General features: G+C 37.2%; 1 non-coding gene across 1 annotated transcript; it reads right to left on the minus strand.

The window, feature by feature from the left end:
- Positions 1-1,498: 1,498 nt before the first annotated feature.
- Positions 1,499-1,605, minus strand: LOC141722814 (small nucleolar RNA R71). Its single transcript, XR_012575814.1, has one exon. It is a non-coding gene; the product is annotated as a small nucleolar RNA R71 (small nucleolar RNA).
- Positions 1,606-11,942: the final 10,337 nt, after the last annotated feature.

The raw sequence follows: 11,942 nt of genomic DNA on the forward strand, positions 1-11,942 counted from the left end.
GAGACCTAGAAGTATAGAACAACTCCGAAAGAGAAGATCTTGTTTTCAACTTGTGATTCTTTGAATTAGTTGTAACTTTGGATGCTCGCTTTCGTTCTTGTTGAACCTAGATCTCGTTTATTCGTACTTTAATTATTATTCAGTTTATTAAGACCTTGTTTTATATCATGCTTTCATTGGAACCAATGGTAACGATGAGTTCGATTATGGCCTAATCGTTGTCATGGGATTATAGCGGATTTACTTATGGATTTCAATAGTTAATTATTTTGATATCTTGGTGTGTGGTGATTGATTCATATCCTAGTATTGGTTGTGCTTATTCGTCTTATGTGCGTAGCTAACATATAAGATAGCGTGTTAATCTCTATTGAAGCGACAGTGAATATAGAGCTTTAGAACTTGCCATGCTAGCATAGGTTCATGTATGTGTATGCATGATTCGTAGATAACTCTAACCGTTTTACTTGCCCTATGTAATCAAGATAGATAACTTATGTTTAAACCGTTATATTGTCAAATTATATAGACATATAGGGTCTCAATATAATTGGTGCCTATTCAGCTTCTATCTCTTATATGGATGTATGGTAGAATGGTGCTCGTGCAACGAAAGTTGGCGTTTATCAGTTTCGTGTTATCTGATTAGTGTCATCACCATCACATGCTAAGGTTAAGAATGAAAAGGCTATTGAATGAAGTATTTAATGAAGTTAGAATCTTATGTTTGTCATATATATTAATTCAACCTCAATTCTCTTAGTTAATAATATTTAGTATAATCTCTTAGTTTAATAAAAACCCAATTTGTTATTTGTCTTAGCATTGAGCGATAACCATACATTGTTGCATAGGTGCATAAATTGAACTTAACCTAAACCAGTCTATATGGGAACAAATCTAATTTGTATCTTATACTACTTGTGAACGCGTATACTTGCGTGAATATTAGCGCGTGTTTTCGCCCTAACAAGTTTTTGGCGCCGCTGCCGGGGACTCGATGTTAATTTTTAGTTTATGTGTTTGTCATCAGTGGTCGTTAAAGTTCACTAACTCAGATTCTTTTACTTTCACGGTTTATATGTTTGTGTTTCAGGTACTCATTATAATGGGAGATCTAGCAGCACGAATGAAAGCCTTAATGGATTTTTCTCAACCCAAGATCGATGATATTCAATCTAGCATTGTGAGGCCAGCTATCACAGCTAATACCTTTGAGATCAAGACTGGAATAATTCAATGGGTGCAGAATTCAATTCAGTTTGGGGGTTCTTCAACCAAAGATCCCAATATGCACATTAGGGATTTTATTGAGATATGCGACACCTTCAAGTTCAACGGTGTTTCTGAAGATGCTGTGAAACTGAGACTGTTCTCATTCTCTCTGAGGGACAAGGCTAAGAGCTGGTTACACTCTCTACCAGCTGGTTCGATTGCTACTTGGGAAGATCTTGCTCAAAAGTTTCTCACTAAATTCTTCCATATGGCGAAGTCAGCTGCATTCAGAAACGCTATTACTCAATTTGCGCGGCAAATGGGAGAATCTTTATATGAAGTTTGGGAGCGCTACAAGGAGATGCTTAGGAAGTGTCCTCATCATGGAATTCCTGATTGGATGATCATCACTTATTTTTATAATGGGTTGGGAGCACAGTCCAGACCCATGCTCGATGCAGCATCAGGCGGAGCATTATGGGCAAAGAGCTATAAGGAAGCTTATGATCTAATTGAACTTATAGCTGCTAATGAATATCAGTATCCAACCCAGAGATGTCCACAGAGTAAGGTAGCAGGAGTTCTTGAGTTGGATACAGCTACGGCTCTCACTGCTCAACTAAAGGCGTTGTCTATGAAGATCGATTATCTGGCTAATTATAGTGTTAAGCAGATAATTAGTGATTGTGAGCTGTGTGCAGGTTCGCATGCGATGGAGCAATGCGCTATATCTAGTGACTCAGCTCAGTTTGTGAGCAACTTTCAGAGATCGCAGAAACCAGTTCCAGACACTTATCATCCTGACAACTGGAATCATCCTAACTTCAGCTGGAGCAACAATCAGAATGCGATGCAACAACCATTCCAGCAGTTTGGAAATAAGCTATTCAACCCTCCTGGTTTTCAGCAACAAATTGCACCAAAACAACAACTCCAAATTCAACAACAAAATCATGAAGCATGTCTATCTTCGAATGAAAAATCTGAATTGGAGGAGTTGCGGCTTATGTGCAAAAACCAGGCTCTTATATGCCAAAGCCAGGCTATTTCTATCAAGACTCTGGAGAACCAAATAGGCAAAATTGCTAATGCCTTATTGAATCGGCCACCTAGAATGTTTCCTAGTGATACAGAAGCCAATCCAGGCAAGAGGGAAGTTGAAGAACAGGTGAACGCCATCACCTTAAGGTCTGGAAAGGTTGCAAGCCCCCAAATTCAGCAAGACGAAGAGCCTGAAAAGTCTCAAGTTCCAGAATCTGAAGTTTTGGCCGAAGAAGATATGCAGAAGGAAGTAGAGGTGGAACCAAGGAAGACTACTGTGGAACACACTCCTCCTGAGGGTAATACAGGGGAGAAACAGATCTATCCTCCACCTCCTTTTCCTAAGAGGCTGCAGAAGAAAAATCCGGATAAGCAGTTTGAGAAGTTTTTGGAGGTGTTCAAGAAACTTCATATCAACATACCTTTCGCTGAACCTCTTAAACAGATGCCTAGCTATGTGAGGTTTATGAAAGGTATTCTCTCTCGGAAAGTAAAGCTCGATGACTTAGAGACCGTTGCTCTAACAGAGGAATGCAGTTTTGTGCTGCAACAGAAGTTGCCTCCGAAGCTTAAAGTTCCTGGAAGCTTCATTATTCCTTGCACCATCGGAAACTTGTCGTTCGACAAGTGTTTATGTGATTTAGGAGCTAGCATCAATCTGATGCCCTTATCTATCTTCAAGAAGCTTGGTCTTCCTGATCTGAAACCAACATACATGTCATTGCAACTAGCTAACCGTTCCATCGCTTATCCACGAGGTATAGTAGAGGATGTCTTGGTCAAGGTGGATAAACTCTTCTTCCCTGCTGACTTTGTAATTCTTGATTTTGAGGAAGATAAGAAGATTCCCATCATCTTGGGAAGACCATTCTTGGCTACAGGTCGAACTATGATCGATGTGCAAAAAGGAGAGCTTTCGATGAAGGTTTACGATCAAAAGGTCACTCTTAATGTTTTCAAGGAAATAAAGTTACCCACGGCTAAAGAGGAGTGCTTTAAAGTAGAGCAACTGCAGGTTTTGAATGCACCTCCGTGGAAGAGGAAGTTGGATATGCCATTCGATTCTCTTGGGTTAGCAAAGCTGAAAATTTCTCAGGAGCGTTTTGAACCATTTATTCAAGAAGCTCCCATACTTGAGCTCAACCGAAAGCCAGATCACTTGAGTTATTCATTCTTAGGTGCACCCCATGATAAGGGGTTGGTATATATTTTTGATGATGTAGAGAGTGGTTGGATGGATCTTCCAGTGCTTACAGAGGGTTCTTCTCATGCGCCACAGACAGTTGATAGGTTTGGTCTTGGTGATGAACAGTACAAGTGAGTGACTAGGCGTATGGAGGCCATGCATGACATTCACCATCATTTTGCTGAAGATTTGACACACGCTTTCGGTACTGTTGTTCGAGACACTGGTGGCGAGGTTGATTGGCCACCTGATCCTCCACCCGATGAGGGTGACTCTCCCGCTAACTAGGTATGCCTGAAATCCTTATTATTACCTTCAATGAGGACAATGAAAATTTTAAGTTTAGGGGTGATAATGTAAGAATTAGTAGTGTGTGTGTCCATATAGATTCATATAGATTCATATTACATGTTTAGTTGTAGTTCATTCATATTTTTGCATGATTATTCATTTAGGACATATTTGTTTATATTTATGTGATTTCATATAGTTGCATTTGTATGCATATTTAGCATGATCCCTTAAGATGAACTACGATATTTGATAATTTGATGTTGATTTCAGTGTGGTGATGACGAATAGATGGATGTTTAAGTCTTAATGAATTGATTTACATGCCAGGAACAAATATTTTCACAAAGTCTTATAGGGTTTCTTTTGATCTAGATCATGATCATACTTGTTTGTTGTTGAGATTTAATAACTAGGTTATATTTAGAATTTGTGATATTCTTGTAATGACATAAAAAACTGATTCTTTTTATCTTGAGAAAAACTTGGATTTCATTGCTAGTTATTGTAAGGCTAGGCGTCAAATGGCTAGTAGCCGGCTCATATTTTTATGAGTAGTCTAGGGTTGAATGAGATGGAGCAAAACACACTCATTCAGAAATTATTGGAAAAAAAAAAAGAAAAAAAAAGAGAAAAAAAAGAAAGAAAAAAAATATGTGTTTATGCATAATTGATCAAGAGTGAGCTCTTTAATACTCGAGTTATTAAGTTCTAGGGGACTTTGTGCCTAGTGACCTAAGGCTTTTATAGTGTGGGATCCGCTAACCTAACGCTCGTTACATGGGTATTATTGCATAAGTCTTTTGTGACCTCATTCATTGCACGGTCAAATAAGCAACTGTGTTATGTGTTCAATAATAGAGTGAATCCTTGTATAACTCTAAGAGAAAGGAGGTGTTATGAGTCATAATGTGTTTATTATCTATTCTGTTTATAAACTTTTGATTGTTTCGATGATAGATAAGTTATGGTTATTGATCTAGTATCGAGAGATATCTGTTAAGCATTCCACACATGCACGTTTCTGGTTTGTGAGTTGGTTTATGGGATTTATTCGAGCTCTGTTTCAAGTTATTGCATTCTTAGAGGCATTGGCTTATTCATTTGGTTATGGTTATTCTGAGGGGATCGATTGCATTATCATTTAGTTGCATTCACGTAGTTGCATTCATGCATTAGGTTTGTTTTGTAGTTTTGAGTCTGTTTATGCTTGAGGACAAGCATCGATTCAAGTTTGGGGGTATGATAAGTGGATTTTATATCCACTTGGAACGCTTTATTACAAGCTTAATTGGTGTCTTGGACTCAAGTTGTTGGTATTTTGATGTGTTTTTTTGTTATTGCATTTCAGGTATCAGTTAAATAAAGAAAAGAGCTTTTAAAGAAAATATGATAAAAATGATCAGATTTGGAAGCCAATGCCATTTTCAAGTTGTAGAGAATCTCAACAGCTTCGCGTGGGCAGTTGAATCGCCTAATTCTGACGAGTAGAACTCAAGTTATGGCCAAAACAAGATTCTTCAGAAATTTTTCCAGACAGGAGCTGAGCGCCCGCCCAGAGAGCTGAGCGCCCGCCCAGGAGCTGAGCGCCCGCCCAGGAGAGCTGAGCGGCCGCCCAAGAGAGCTGAGCGACCACCCAAGGTGCGGCTGGTCGCTGATTTCGCTGAAAAAGCCTTTTTTGAGTGGAATTTGACGATTTTAAGGGTCCGGGTCCACTAGGGGCGTATATATATTTTAAGAAAAGGGTTTTCATCATCCGGGAAGATTGAAATACCAAGGAGAAGACCTAGAAGCACAGAACAACTCCCAAAAAGAAGATCTTGTTTTCAACTTATGATTCTTTGAATTAGTTGTAACTTTGGATGCTCGTTTTCGTTCTTATTGAACCTAGATCACGTTTATTCGTACTTTAATTATTATTCAGTTTATTAAGACCTTGTTTTATACCATGCTTTCATTGGAACCCATGGTGACGATGAGTTCGATTATGGGCTAATCGTTGTCATGGGATTCTAGCGGATTTACTTATGGATTTCAATAGTTAATTATTTTGATATCTTGGTGTGTGGTGATTGATTGATATCCTAGTATTGGTTGTGCTTATTCGTCTTATGTGCGTAGTTAATATATAAGATAGCGTGTTAATCTCTATTGAAGCGACAGTGAATATAGAGGTTTAGAACTTGCCATGCTAGTATAGGTTCATGTATGTGTATGCATGATTCGTAGGTAACTCTAACCGTTTTACTTGCCCTATGTAATCAAGATAAATAACTTATTCTTAAACCATTATGTTGTCAAATTCTATAGACATTTAGGGTCTCAATATAATTGGTGCCTATTCAGCTTCTATCTCTTTTGTGGATGTCTGGTAGAATGGTGCTCGTGCAACGAAAGTTGGCGTTTATCAGTTTCGTGTTATCTGATTAGTGTCATCACCATCACATTCTAAGGTTAAGAATGAAAAGGCTATTAAATGAAGTATTTAATGAAGTTAGAATCCCATGTTTGTCATATATATTAATTCAACCTCAATTCTCTTAGTTAATGTTATTTAGTATAGTCTCTTAGTTTAATAAAAACCCAATTTGTTATTTGTCTTAGCATTGAGCGATAACCATACATTGTTGCATAGGTGCATAAATTGAACTTAACCTAAACCAGTCTCTGTGGGAACGAATCTGATTTATATCTTATACTACTTGCGAACGCGTATACTTGCGTGAATATTAGCGCGTGTTTTCGCCCTAACACTATTGCATGATGTGTAAAACCAGTGTTTACTGTTCTATAAAGTAAACACTGGATGTTTTTTTCTAGTTGTAACAAAGTAGATCTAGAAAATCTTGTGCCTCTGAAGAGAGAAGATGTGTTATTTATCAACAAAGAACCCAGAAATTTGTAGCAAGACATACTTGATTTTAATATAAAATTAAGTGAGTTTTTAAAGATAGTGTGTTCATGTGCATGTTTTATTATTCCTGTTAAAGCATATTATCTCTACAAGTTAGACTACTTTGTTCACCATCCATAATAGTTCAAAAAGCTTAAAAATAACCTAAAACACATTCACCTCCTGTGTTGTATTCATTACCTAACAAGTGGTATCAGAGCAAAATCTGAAAGCAAACATATTAAGGATCTTCGAAGATTGAATACACAAAAGCTTAGCATTATCAAAATTCCTACCTTTGACAGATCTAATTACACAATATGGAAAAAGAAAATGATGATGTTCATCAGGATGACCAATCCATTATACATTCAGATCCTCAAGAATGGGCCTTTCACCCCGATGATAAGAGTTCAGGAATCTAAAGATGGAGACATGGTCATTCCATCACATTATGCTCCTAAAGATCCTTTAAAATATACTGAACCTGAAAAAGAAAAAGTCCATCTGGATAGTGGCTTGCAGCTGATCTTGATAGAGTCACTTGACAATATAATGTACAATAACATTGTTAATTGTGACACAACCAAACAGATCTGGGAGAAAATAGAGATCTTATGTGAAGGAACAGAGGAGGTTAGGTCAAACCAAAAGAGGATTCTAGTTTCTCAGTATGAGGGGTTTATGGCTAAACCAAAAGAAGGAATTACTAAAGTCTTTGAAAGGTTCAATAAATTGATAAATGACTTGTAGCTACATGATAAATATTATGAGGCTGAGGAGGTTAACCTAAATTTCCTGCTAGCTCTTCCTGACCATCTTGAACAAAAACTATCAGCCATTAGATAAGGAAGAGATATAAGCAGAATGACTTTGGAAGTTCTATATGGAATCTTGAAAACTTATAAACTTGAAATGCTGCAAAGAAAGTCATTGAAAGCACATCATGGTCATATTGTTGATGGTGCAAGTGCTTTGATTGTGAATGAAAGAGAAGAAAGTGAAGACGAGTAAGATGATCGAGTTCCAGTTGTTCAAGCTATGGAACAAAAGAACAAAGGACCTCAGAAGCAAGTTGTGTTGGAGGTGGAGGAAGATGAATATTACATCCTGGATGAGCTAGATAAAATGGATCAATCCATGGCTTACTTGGCCGGGAAATTTTCTAACATAAGAGTCAAGAAGCCAAGATTTTTCAAAAGCAAGGGACAATCTTCCAACAGCAACAATTGGAAACCAAAAGCTCAGTACAATTCAGCTAGCAAAGGTGGCTACAAAACAGGATCTGTGAATAGATCAAAGATAAGGTGCTTCAATTGTGATGAGATGGGTCACTTTGCTACTGAATGCAGATTTCCTAAAAAGGTGAAGAAGGATAAAGCTTACTTGGAACTTGAAGCAAAATATAAAGCTCTCTTGAAGAAGTAGTCTGGAAAAGTTTATATTACAGAAGGAAAGAGCTGGGATGATACTGATGTTGATGATAAGGATGAAGAGGTTGGAAATTATGCACTTATGGTTTTTTAGCATGGAGAAGCATCCACTTCAAAATCAAAGGTACCAACTCTAACCACTATTGATTTAAATGCTTGTCAATATAAGGAGACTGTGGAAAAGATGAGTGTGGAGATGTTCTATATACACACTAGCTTAGTAGCAGCTACTGAGAAAGTTAGTAGGCTAACAAAAGCTAATCAGAAGCTTGAGAGTGAGAAGCAAAAGATGGATCTACTGCTTGTGGAGCTTGAGTCAGTCAAGCAAGAAAATGAATACTTGAAAAACAAGTTGTTGTGTGCCAATGAGATTGAAGCTGTGTTAAGAGAGAAGATTGAAAAGAATGAGGTGAAGCTGAAATCATTCAGGAATGCATCTGAGTTGGTTGGCCAGTACCATGAGAAGAATAAGCCATGTGCTAACATAGCTATTAGTCTTGATTATGATGCTTTGAACAGAAACAAGAAAGCTGTAGGTGGTAAAAAAAAGCAACTAAAAATGAAGTTTTCCTAGCCATGCTGAGAAAGGTTGGCTCACCTATGTTCAAAGCATGCGAAGTAGATTTCAGTGAAGAAGAGTTGATCCAAAAGCAAGAAATTGTTGATGAAGACAATGAGAAGAAAAATGCAGAAACAACTCCAACTTTCAAAGTTGAAAAGAAGCCCATGGTCAACCAAGATTCCAAGACACCTGTCAAGAAAGTAAAAACTAAAGATGCAATAAAGAAAAAGAAGAATAAAAATGGAAAGATTGGGATAAACAAAAGTAACAATTTTGCTTATGTTGCAGATGCTCCAAGAAAATAATGTCAAAAATGTGGCTCTATAAATCATCTAACTCACCTTTGCAAAAAGGTTGTTAGTAAGTCAGGAGTAGGAGCATGCAAGTATAATGAAGCAAAAACTGATGATCCATACTCATTATGTGACAAGTTTGATTGCATACTTTGCAACATGAATGTAATGACAAGTTGCCACAAGCTGAGAGTTGATCTTAAGAAAATCAATATTGAGTCTTCAGCTAAAAAGGACAATGCACATCATTCAATAAATTCTATTCTTTCTGAATCATCAAACCGTAACTCTATCAAATCTATTAACAAGAGAATAGTACCCAACACTGCTTGGGTTGATAAACACACCTAAACTCATTATGTGCAGGGCAAAGGAAAGAAAGTCATATGGATCATAGACAGTGGTTGCTCAAGATATATGACAGGTGATATGGCCCTGCTATCACAGTTTGAGGATAAGGCTGGCCCACTAGTGACTTTTGGAGATAACAGCAAAGGTTTAACAATGGGATATGGCAGATTAATTTCTGGAAATGTTCTCATTGAAGATGTAGCACTGATAGCTGGTCTTGAAGTGAATCTCCTTAGTGTTAGTCAATTTGTAGACCAAGGATTCAAGGTCTCATTTGACAAAGAATAATTCATTTTTATCAGCAAAAAGACTGGTGAAGTTGCTCTGAAAGGAGCAAGGAATGGAAGCTTATTTGTTGCAGACTTGGACTCGGCAAATAAGGATGAAATTTGTTGCTTCTAAACCAAGTCATCTGTAGAGCAAAGTAAGCTATGGCATAAGAAACTATCTCATTTAAATTTCAAGGCAATCAATACTCTAGTCAAAAGGAGTTAGTGAGAGACATGCGTAATCTGGAATTTGCTCAAGATAAAGTCCGTGATACTTGTAAAAAAGGAAAAATGAAAAGATCAAGTCACAAGAGTAAAACTGTGAATTTTATAAGTGCACTTTTATAACTTATTCACATGGATTTATTTGGACCAGTTAATGTCCAATCAAGTTCAAGAAAAAGATATGCACTTGTGATGGTAGATGACTACTCTTGACATACATGGGTAGAATTTATGCACTCTAAGGTTGAAACTCCACACATCATAATTGAACACATCAAGAAGGTTGAAAAGCAGGCTGTAGATCAGAATTTTGTAAAAAGATTGAGGAGTGATAATGAAACATAATTCAGGAATGCAACCTTAAATAAATTCTGCAAAGACAAGGGCATTGTTCAAGAATTCTCAGTTGCTTGAACACCTCAGCAGAATGGGGTAGTTGAGAGAAAGAATAGAACACTAGTAGAGGCTGCTAGAACAATGCTTCAAGATGCAAAGTTGCCAACAAGTTTTTGGGAAGAAGCTGTGAACACTGCATGCTACACTCAAAACAGATATCTCATTATAAGAATCTTGGCAAGTCACCCTACTCAATCCTGTCTAAAAGAAAGCCTACTGTGAAACATCTTCATGTGTTTGGAAGCAAGTGCTATGTTTTCAAGGTTTTGAAGGACAACTCTGAATATGTGGGAAAATTTGACTCCAAGGTTTTTGAGGCAATTTTTCTGGGATATTCATTGGAAAGAACTGCATATAAAGTCTATGTGATTGAACAGAAGAAAATTATGGAAAGCACATATGTCACTTTTGATGATGACAAGTGCCCAGGCTTGGAATGCCTTGATGAAAATGAAGTTGAAGCCCTAAAGTTTGAGAATCTCAACATTGATAGTGATTCTGATAATGAAGCTAAAGTCAACACAAATCACAGATTTAATGAAAAGTCTACTGAACAAGTGAATCATGAGAATGGAAGCTCATCTAATATACTTGAATTTGATAGCACAAACTCATGGGGAGAAAGAGGGGAAGGTTCTGTCAGTCATGCCAATGGTGAAGAAAATACTGAAAACTCAAGTCAACAAACTCACACCAGAAAGTGGGATAACAGTCACACTAGAGAAGTAATTATTGGTGATCCAACTGCTGGAGTGGGGACTAGGAGTGTAACTGCAAATGAATGTCTACATGCATGTTTTCTTTCACAAATTGAGCCAAAGAAAACTGAAGAAACTCTACTTGATCCTGATTAGATATCTGATACGCAAGAGAAGGTAAATCAGTTTGAAAGAAACAAAATTTGGGAGTTGGTTCCTGCACCAAAGAACAGAAGTGTAATTGGAACAAAGTGGGTGTACAGGAACAAGATGGATGAAAATGGAATTGTCACCAGAAAAAAAAAGCAAGATTGGTTGCAAAAGGCTACTCACAGGAGGAAGGAATTGCCTATGATGAAACTTTTGCTCCAGTTGCAAGACCAGAAGCAATAGGGATTTTTCTTGCATTTGCTGCACATTTAAATTTCAAAGTATATCAAATGGATGTCAAGAGTGCTTTCCTTAATGGTGAGTTGAAAGAAGAAGTTTATGTGCAACAGCCACCTGGCTTTGAAGATCCATAATTTCCAAACTTTGTATATAAGTTTCTCAAGGCTCTCTATAGACTAAAATAAGCACCTAGAGCCTGGTATGACACATTGTCATATTTTCTACTTAAACATGGATTCACTAGAGGAACAATAGAAAAGACACTCTTCTACAAGAAACATGGTGATGATATGATCCTAGTTCAGATTTATGTGGATGATATTATCTTTGGTTCTACAAATGAAAAACTTTGCCAAAGATTCTCCAAGCTTATGAAGAGTGAATGTGAAATGAGTATGATGGGGGAATTAAGTTACTTTCTTGGACATCAAGTCAGTCAAAGAAGTGATGAAATCTTCATCAGCCAAACTAAGTATTTCAAGGATTTATTGAAAAAGTTTGGTATGGTTGATTGTTCACCTGCATCTACACCTATGTCTACATCTACAAAGTTGGATGAAGATAAAAAGGGCAAGAGTGTAGATATTTCAAGCTATAGAGGAATGATTGGATCTTTGTTGTACTTAACTGCAAGTAGACCAGACATCATGTTTGTTACATATCTGTGTGCAAGATTTCAAGCCAATCCAAAGAAATCAC

Source organism: Apium graveolens, chromosome 4, assembly GCF_009905375.1.
Source record: "Apium graveolens cultivar Ventura chromosome 4, ASM990537v1, whole genome shotgun sequence".
Lineage (NCBI taxonomy): Eukaryota > Viridiplantae > Streptophyta > Magnoliopsida > Apiales > Apiaceae > Apium > Apium graveolens.